Genomic DNA, 9,180 nt, shown 5'->3' with positions numbered 1-9,180 from the left:
CACTCCATTACCAAGTTCAGAAAGAGGTTTGAAAATATCTCTTGGGATTCTTTTGTATTTCAGTGTACCCAGCAATCATTTCCCCTACCTGAAAAGGGCATTCCTCACTGCCCACTGCTAAGAGCTGGCACCTTGTAAGTGCTACTAATCTTGGCTGGTATTGTTTACAAGAGGAAAGGCGGCTTCCTGTTTGCTTAGCCACAGTGACTAGGCAAATACAGTTATTTACCCTCTCAAACTACACCTTGGGACAAGCAGAAAACGTTCACTGACTGAGAACCCCTTACCCAGAACATCACTTAAACCCCCAGACAGCAGAATTAAAGGGCTCGTCCTTGCTCTAGTTGGTCTGAGCTCGGACTCAGGCCATGGAACCAACCCAGTTACTCAGCTTACCAGGAAGCCGGCAAGTGCTGCTGAGAGATGGCGTGAAGGAAGCTTGGAGGGAACTCAGCTTTCCTGGGCTCAGAACGTCCAACCAAACTGGTCTTGGGGGAGCAGAAGACGGAGGGAGACTTCTCCTTACCAGAGCCCCCTTCTTCCTTGGGTTCTGTGAGGAAGATCCAAGCTGCTTCTCATCTGTCTTATCCAACCAGTCCTGCCCCTCCTTCTACCTCAGGGGAAGGGCCTTCTTAGGGTTACCAACCACCTCCATTTGCCTGAGACTGAGGAGGTGCCCAAGCTAGACTTTTAGTCTTTAAACCAGGAAAAGTCCTGTGCGAACCAGGACTAGTCGATCACCCCACGCCTTCTACAGTGCTCTGTGCTCAGGTCTCATTTCTCACTTCATGCTCTCCCCAGGGATTTCATCAGATGTTGATGAATAACCCCCCACCAGATCCCCACCTCTGGTTCCTCCTAAGCACCAGACCAGCACTTCACCCACCAGCCTGATAGTGCCATGTGCTCGTCTAACCTTAAACCCCACGGGCTCTGCACTGGTCCAGCCCCCTACTCCTCTAGCCCACTCACCCTGGGCCCACTCATCTCTCGGTGTTTTTCTGTCAGCACCACATCACTGTCCCAGTTCTTCGAGATTGATCTGTTCATATTCACTGAGTACCTACACTGTGTCAGATTCTGTCCTAGATTCTCGGGAGCCAGCAGTGAACAAGTTCACTGCCTGCATGGGGCTTGCATTCTAGTCCAGGGAGACAGAAACGAAATATATAGACAGTAGGTTAAAGTGATAGGAAAAAAACTAAAAAGGTGTAAGGAGCGCTAGGATGGGACTTGCAGTAATGGAAGGGTCAAGGGTAAGGCTCAGGGAAGCCTTGCTAATGTGAAGCCACCTGAGCAGAGACGTGCAGGAAGTAAGGGAAGGGAGCGGGGAGCTGTCTGGAGCAAGCATCCCAAGCAGAGGGCCGAGTGAGCGCAAAGCCCTTGCAGCTGGGCAGACTGGGCAACAGCAAGAGCGGTGAGAGTAAGTCAGGGACAGAGCAGGGGATCAGGACATGTAGGGCCTTGTAGATGAAAACATTCTGACTCCTTTACCCTCGGATCTATCACCAAACCATGACATTCCCACCTCCCCAGGGTCTCTCCATTTCTGTGGCTGCCACCTTGTGAAAATCCTTATTTCTCATTCGAATTATTATATTGGCCTCCTGACTAGTCTTTTTTCCTCTTGCCTCTCCCTACTCTAATCCTACTCATGACTGCTATAGTCTTCTTGGAGCACAGTTCCGATTGGCAACCTCCTAAGATCATTAGCATACATTTATGTAGCTCGGAATAAATATGCACTTAGAAGGAGGGGGATGGACACAGGGGATGGGTCTCGCAACTTCCCAGCAGCATGTTCTTGTCAGAAATAGACAGAACTGTCAAAAATTGTTATCAAACACGTCAGACTTCTGTTTTTATGCCACAATATAAAAAATTGCAAATTTTTCATAAAAAAAATAAATAGATGAATTAGTCAGAACCCCTTTGGCTGCCATTAACAAGAAACCCGGTTCAAGCTGTCTTTGAAAAGATCATGTATTAGCTCATATAATTTAAAACTCTGTACCTTCAGGAATGGCTAGTTCCAGCTGCTCAGCAAGAGCAACAAGAATCTATGTGACTCCATCTTTCAGATCTGCTTTTTCTCTCTGTTGCCCTTTTCTCAAAGGCAGAATCTGCCCACGCAGTGGTAAAGATTGCTCTGGCTCACATCTTCTAGCAACTCCAGGGGGAAAAGAGTGCCTTTTTCAGCAAAAGTCCCAATGCTGATTCTCACTGACCCTCTCTGGACAGAGGGCTTACCCTTCAATCAATCGCTACTACCATGGCTAGTCAGGCCTGGGTCACAGAGTGTGTGTGTGTGGGGGGGGGGGGGGTGAAGTGTGAAGCCACGCCCACCTGAACTAAATGGAAAGAGATTGAAAAATAGGTGGTTCCCAAATGACCATTGGTATTTGAGGATGGGGGAGGGGGAGGCAACAACAAGTGTCCACAACAAAAGGTTAGAAGCACCATTTTTGCTGGGTCCTAACCCTAAATGCCTGAGTAATCAATCAATAGGCCTCCACCTTAAAAAAATTTTTTTGAGTCCTGTTGGGCCTATGTTTGATTAATTCATGAAACCTTTGCTCTAACACCTTAAATGGCTCTTCGGGAAGACTGCTCCCCATCGCCAGTCAGCAGTCTTCCTTCACGAGTCTACTTCACTTGTGTGACAACAGGGCCCCCGGATGAAAAATGCCTTCTCTCCAGGAGCAGGCTTTCAGTACACTGTGGCGGTTGTTATTGGCAGCTGTGGTCACGTGCACAGGCAGCATTATTGGCCCCTGAAATATCACAAGTAGGTACACAGTGAGACTGGGGTGGAAAGGAAGAGCCTCTTGCGAAGACGGAGAACAATCCCCCGCCCCGCTGTTGTGAAAAGAGGTCCATCAGCAACAGGAGTTTGAGAACGACTGGGAGAGGTCCTGTCACACCTTCCTGCGCAGTGCGTATTCAATCTCATCTAATACACAACAACCTTACGAAGTGGTGCAGTGGGAACCCTCACTTCACACATGGGGAAGCTGAGGCACAGAGATGCTGACTGCGCTTCCCACAGCTAATAAATGGAGGGCCCGAGACTCGAGCCCAGAGCTCTCTAACCCTAAGCACGGCTATAAACCCGCACACTGTTCAGTTCCTATGGGGGGAGGGAAATGGCTCCTCACCCAAATCCAGCCACAGCTCTCAAAGCACTGCACACTTGCCAGCATTCACTTCTGCCCCCCGAGCAAGCGTGTGGCCAGACTTCACCTCACTGTACTTCTCCAAGGGACAGAACAGAAAGGCAGACCCAGGACCCGTGGCTTGGTGACGTTCACTCAGAAAGGTAGAGGAAGTGGTGGTGCCTGGGCCCCTGTCGCCCTGTCACCTCAGAGATCCTTCCACCGGATAGGTCCCGCCCACCTCCGAAAACCCTGATGTGGTTGGAACAATGTCCGTGTAAAAATAGCCAGGCCCTTCTTACCCCACACTGCTCAGCGGCTCTGTCCGAAGCCTGTCTGCTGCCCCGTTGACTCTGCTGGAGCTGCTTCCACCCACCTCCGGCACTGATGGGGGCAGCTCGGCCTGCTGTCCTCAGGCTCCCTCGACACCTGGGGAAGGGAGTTCACTGGCCCTAGATCTTGTGTTGAGTGCAGAGCACGTGGCCGCGCCTAGGCCCCTCAGCAGACAACTTTCAACTCTGAGTTGCCTCCAGCCCACAGGCCCTTGCTCTGACCTGCGCCCCGACTGACCCCTGGTGGACTTGGGTGATCCCTCAGAGCCCACGGCATGAGGGTGCCTTGGGAGAATCAGGTAGGCCTAAAGGTCGGTCTCAGCAGAGACGCCCAGGTGAGCACCATGAGTATCCTTAGCAGGTGGCCAAGTGAAGCAGCTGGTGGAGAATGTGGGTGCAAGTGTGGTGCGCATTTAAAGGGAGTGGGATGGCTTGGTGCTCTGCCAGAGCATAACACTTCTGCAAACAGCAGGAAGCTAACGGGCTGGACTCTCTGAGCCAGGCCCTAATGCAGCTGGCTTTAAACACACACCCTCTCTGGGCTGGAGCTTGGGGACTAGAGGAGGAGGCCAAGTTGGGAGCTATGCTTTCAGAGTCAGGTCTCCAGGCAACTGAAGTAGGTCCAAGAGGAGCCCCTGGCTAAGGATGCCAGGGTGGAGCTGCGTTAATAATGTGGGAAAGAGGGTCTGCCTCGCCCAGTCAGATCTGGAATCGAGCCTTGGACTTCAATGACGATGTAGGACACATGAGACAAGATCTTGGGCCAAGGAAGATAAATATTCACTATATTTTGTCTAGTATACTCAGATTTTGTAGTGAGAAAATATTTCAAAATGAGTCTACCATGTTGACAGAAAAAGAAGTCCAAAAAGACTTTTGCAAAAAAATTTTAAATGTGTTTTAACTTTTCACTATGGGATACTTTAATCCACTTCCATCGCCTGGATTACTCTGAAGCAAAACCCAAACATTAAATCATTTTACCTATAAATATTCCAGTAAATTTCTCTAAATTTTAGAACAGTAATCCTCAACCCAGGGCAATTCTCCCCCATCCCCCCAGGGGACATTTGGCCATATCTGGAAACATTATTTTCTCTTGTGGGGGGCTGTTACTGGCATCTAGTGGCTACAGTCCGAGGGTGCTGCTAAACACCCTACCACGCCCAAGAGTTGCACCTAACAACAAAGAATTGTTTGGCCCAAAATACCAGCAGTGCTGAGGTTGAAAAATCATGCTTTAGAGTCTAAAGATAAGAGGGCTTTAAATAAATAACTACAATATTATTAGCATACAAAAAAGTTAACAGTAATTCCATGATATCAAATAACCAATTAATATTAAAATTTCCCTGATTGTCTCTAAATTTTTTTAATGTTTTTGTTTAAATCAAGATCCAAATAAGGTTCATACATTGCAATTGGTTAAGATATTTCTTAGGTCTTTTTTAATCTACAGGTTCTCATCTCTCTTTTTTCTTGTAATTTATTTATTATAAAATAAATTTACTGTTAGTTACAAAAGAATACATAAATACATCCTCTATATTAGAATTGAAACATTACAAATAAAGCTAGAATTTCCTTGCCACTGATATTCCAATCCTAGTCCTCCTCCTGAATAGTAACCAATTTATCTAATTTCCGTGTCTCTCAGTTAAAATTATGTTCAGGCGTGTATTTCAGAAAACAAACAAACAAAACAATAAGAACAACAAAAGCTTCAAGTTGACTTATTTTTCAGGAAAGCAAGTCCAAAGGCAGGCGCTCCAAGGCTAATGCGGCAGCTCCGGGAAGGTTTTAGGTGCCTCATCCTCGAGGACCAAAGCAGCTAACGGAGGGTAGGCCCTCTTACCTGCACTGCGGGCAGCAGATGGAAGAGTGATGGAGGAGAGCATCTCTCACTGTATGAGTTCACTAGTGCTGCTGTAACCAAGTACCACAAACTGAGTGACTTACACCACAGGAAAGTATGTATTGTCTCATCATCCTGGAAGATAAAAGACTGAAACCAAGGTGTCCGCGGGGTTGGTTCCTTCTGAGGACTGTGAGGACAGACCCGTTCCCTGTCCCTCTCCTTTCTCCTGGTAGTTTGTGGCAATCTTTGATATTCATTAGCTTGTAGCAACATCACCGCATCCCGCGCCTTGATCTTCACATGACTCTCCCCCGACCCTGCCCCTTGTGTGTGTGTGTGTGTGTTCAAATTTTCCCTTTTTATAAGGACACCATTCATATTGGATTATGGCCCACCCTAATGGCCTCGTGTTAACTAATCGTATCCCCGTAATAAATTGTATCCCCAAGGTCCCTGTTCCAAATACGGTCATACTCTGAGACAGTGTCTGAGATTAGGGCTTCAACATATGAATTTTGGGGAGACTCAGTTTAACTCCTAACACTCTCTCATGGGAAAATTTTAGAGAAGTCTCTTACACCTCTTTGCTTATACTCCCGGCCAGAACTTAGTCCCATGGCCACATCTCACTGCAAGAGAAGCTCAGGAAGCTGGGCTTTAGCTGAGCACGTGTCCATTCTCCCCGAAAAGTCGGTTTTCTGTTATCGAAAAAAAATGGAAAATGGATGTCAAGGCAACAACTAGCAACCTGTCATGGAATGTGTCCTACCAGATATTTTTCTCTGTGTTGCAAACACGTCTATGGGTCTTCCCACAGACACCTAAGTTTTGGATTCTTCATCCAGACAGCTTTACCCACTAGGAACCAGGCACTGCCCAGGGCTTCCTGTTTTTATCTATAATCCCCAGAACACCCTGTAAACACAGGTAGCCTTAGTTTAAGCCTCAGGGACACTCATTTGCAAAAGGCCCTTTCAAGACACCATTCCTAATTTTAGATCTTAAACTTTTCATCCTTTTCCTTTAAAAGTGTCTCTAAAATCATGCAAGCCTCCAATCCTGGATCTTTCCCTACCTACAAGATAGACATTATTATCCTCATTTTATAAATGAGGACACTTAAAGGACAGAGAGGGCAAGTAGTTTATCTGAAGTCACAGAGCCTGTAGTGGAGTTGAGTTTCAAACCAACTATCTAGTTCCAAAACTCAGGCTCTTTCCCTTTGCCTTGCCCACCAATGGATGACAAAAGCACCCCAGGACCCTTCCTCTAGTGTGGGTCCTTGGCCACAGCCCCATGCGGCTGTTTGAGTTCCCCAAGAGTTGGCTGCTGTGGAAGACAAACTGGAGCTGGGGTCCATCCTCAGGGAGCACATTGTATTAGTTTCCTAGAGCTTCGGTAACAAATTCCCACCAACTGGGTGGCTTTAAGACAACAGAAATGTATTCTCTCGCAGTTCTGGAGGCCAGAGTCTGAAATCAGAATGTCCCCAGGACCACGCTCCCTCCAAAGGCCCTGGTGGATAATCTTTCCTGTCTCTCTCAGCTTCCAGTGGCCCAGGAGTCCCTTGGCTTGTGGCTGCATCTCTCTGCTTCTGTCTTCACACGGATGTCTCTTCTGTGTCTGTATTGTCTCCACTTTTCTCTCATTAATACTTGGCATTGGATTTGGAGCCCAGGAGTCTAAGCCAGGATGAGCTCATCTCAAGAGCCTTCATTTAATTACATCTACATAGACCCCTTTTCCAAGTAAGGTCACTTTCACAGTTTTGGGGGGTGCTGCCACTCACCCCACTACAGACTGCATCCCAGAGTATCAGGTACCATCTCCAGGAGCTGGGTAGGAGATAGGAAAATATAACCATACACACTCTTTCTGGTCCATTTTAATTAGTGATGGCAAAAGGGACTGTGGTGGAATGGTAGGGACAGTGCTATTTACTTTGGGAAAGTGTAAGAGACTCAATGGCCCAGGGCCTGCTTAAAGTTGAAGAAATTTTTAAAGTTTTGGCAAGGATGGGCATGCGGGTGCCATGCTTTTTAGTAAAATGGTAGGCTATGTTGGCATATTTTCCTGTGTTTACTCTCCCCTTTAGAGACATTCCCTGTGAAGTGACTGTTAAATTCCGAAGCCAAGTCAGGAGGGGCACAGGAAGACAGAGGGATGAGAGAAATATTTCTAATTTCTCAAGCTACTCATCCCATGGCCTCACCTCTTACAGCACAAGGTCGTGGCCGGGGCAATGGCAGGAATCTACTGATGCCAGGATTCGGAGGGGAGAGAAAGAAATAGTTTCAGACCTCGACCTGTCCCCATGACCTTCGATGTGAATTCAGTTTCAGCAAGTGTTTACTAAGAGCTTACAGAGACCTTATTTTCCTCAAACTCATAACCAACTAAGTATTAGTACTTTTTCTACTTTCCAGATGAGATGCTGAGATTAAGGGATTTGCCCCAAATCGTGGAGCTGTAAGTGGTTAAAGCTGGAGTTTACAAAGTGTCATTTGATTCCTAACTCAGTGCTCTAACAGAGCACAAAGGCTGAACATTCTGGAGAGGAGGCAGAGGTGGGAGCAAGCCCATCTCCCACCGCGGGAGTTGGAGTTCCCTCCCGTTTGAAAACGGAGCCGCTGCCGCAGGAGGCCTATGATCAGCGTTTCTGTCCTCTTCCAAACCAACTGCGAGAAACTGCCTAATTAAAGTCTGCAGCATGCCCAGAAGCCTCTGCAGCCGCCAGTCGTTTCCTGTGCATTCTCAGCGCCTGATGATAAATATTCTTCATGTTTATGTGGCACGATGCTCTCTGCTCCAGGAGCATGAAGTATTAGTGAGCCAATTTCACCATCCACGCAGCTCCGGAGCGACCAGCAGGCATCCCTGTTCTAATTTATGAGGGACCAGCATGTGCAATCAATAGGTGCCCCACAGGTTATTAAAGAAGAGAAGGATGGCCCCTGAGGCCCTGTTTACTAACAGGGAAATGGTCTCCTGGCAGCTTCTGGCACGTGGCCTGGGAGAGATTTACATTTGCTTTTCAGTCCAGAAACAGGGGCCTTCCCTTTTCGTCTCAGCCCTAAACCTGAGAACGAGGGGCTGGTGGAGGCACAGACGGAAAGTACCCTTCTCTATGCTGGAATCCCAGAGGGTCCGTGGGGAGCCAGGGGTCTGCGGTTCCTCAGGGGTCTGGGAGTAGACACCAGCCCAAAGCTTTCATTAGGCCATTTATGTTTTGAGGCCCCAGAAAACAATAGTGTGCCAGGATCTGGGCTGAGACATAAGAGGTGGGAGCGGGTGGATGGTGTGCTGCCAGACCAATGAAGCAAAAAGAAATAGGCGACTCCTACCAGGCCCCCGGGTGGGGTGGGGGGGCGGAGGGGGGTGGTCCTTGATCAGCCCTGCAAGGCTTTGGGGATGTTATTATTCACATCTTTTGCCTTTTCGCTTTGTTTTGGGTTCCTCGATTTCAGGAATCTGCGGTTTTCTTAACAGTTTTGGAGAAACAGGGCAGGTTGGATTTAAAAACAAAACAGTAACAGCATTGGCTTATTTGGGTTACTTGAGCGAAGTGGAAAGCAGCAGCTCCCTGCAGCTCCCCGTTGGAAGGCAGAGCGGGGTAACTCCCGGAGCTCGCTCAGACGCTTCTGGGTTCGCACCACCTTACGCTCTGAAAATGGACGTAGTCTATGTCTATCAGTAGAAAATCTAAAATGTTTATTAAATAACTAAAATAGCAACAGTAAAGCCATTACATATTAACATCAATAACATATTGTATTAAAAAGCATATCTTCCAAAACAAAATTAAATTCATGAAGAGTGACTTTTTTTACTTCAA

At 47.5% G+C, this 9,180-nt stretch overlaps 1 long non-coding RNA gene across 1 annotated transcript; it reads left to right on the top strand.

Moving 5' to 3' along the window:
• The first annotated feature begins 3,422 nt into the window (after positions 1 to 3,422).
• LOC119034820 (uncharacterized) lies at positions 3,423 to 8,689 on the top strand. Its single transcript, XR_005079643.2, has 3 exons — positions 3,423 to 3,822; positions 5,232 to 5,457; positions 7,772 to 8,689. It is a non-coding gene; the product is annotated as an uncharacterized LOC119034820 (long non-coding RNA).
• Positions 8,690 to 9,180: the final 491 nt, after the last annotated feature.

Source organism: Artibeus jamaicensis, unplaced genomic scaffold (assembly GCF_021234435.1).
Source record: "Artibeus jamaicensis isolate MK-2021 breed Jamaican fruit bat unplaced genomic scaffold, CSHL_Jam_final contig_851, whole genome shotgun sequence".
NCBI lineage: Eukaryota > Metazoa > Chordata > Mammalia > Chiroptera > Phyllostomidae > Artibeus > Artibeus jamaicensis.
Note: the sequence above shows the minus strand (reverse complement) of the source record. Positions and strands in the feature narration are given on the sequence as shown.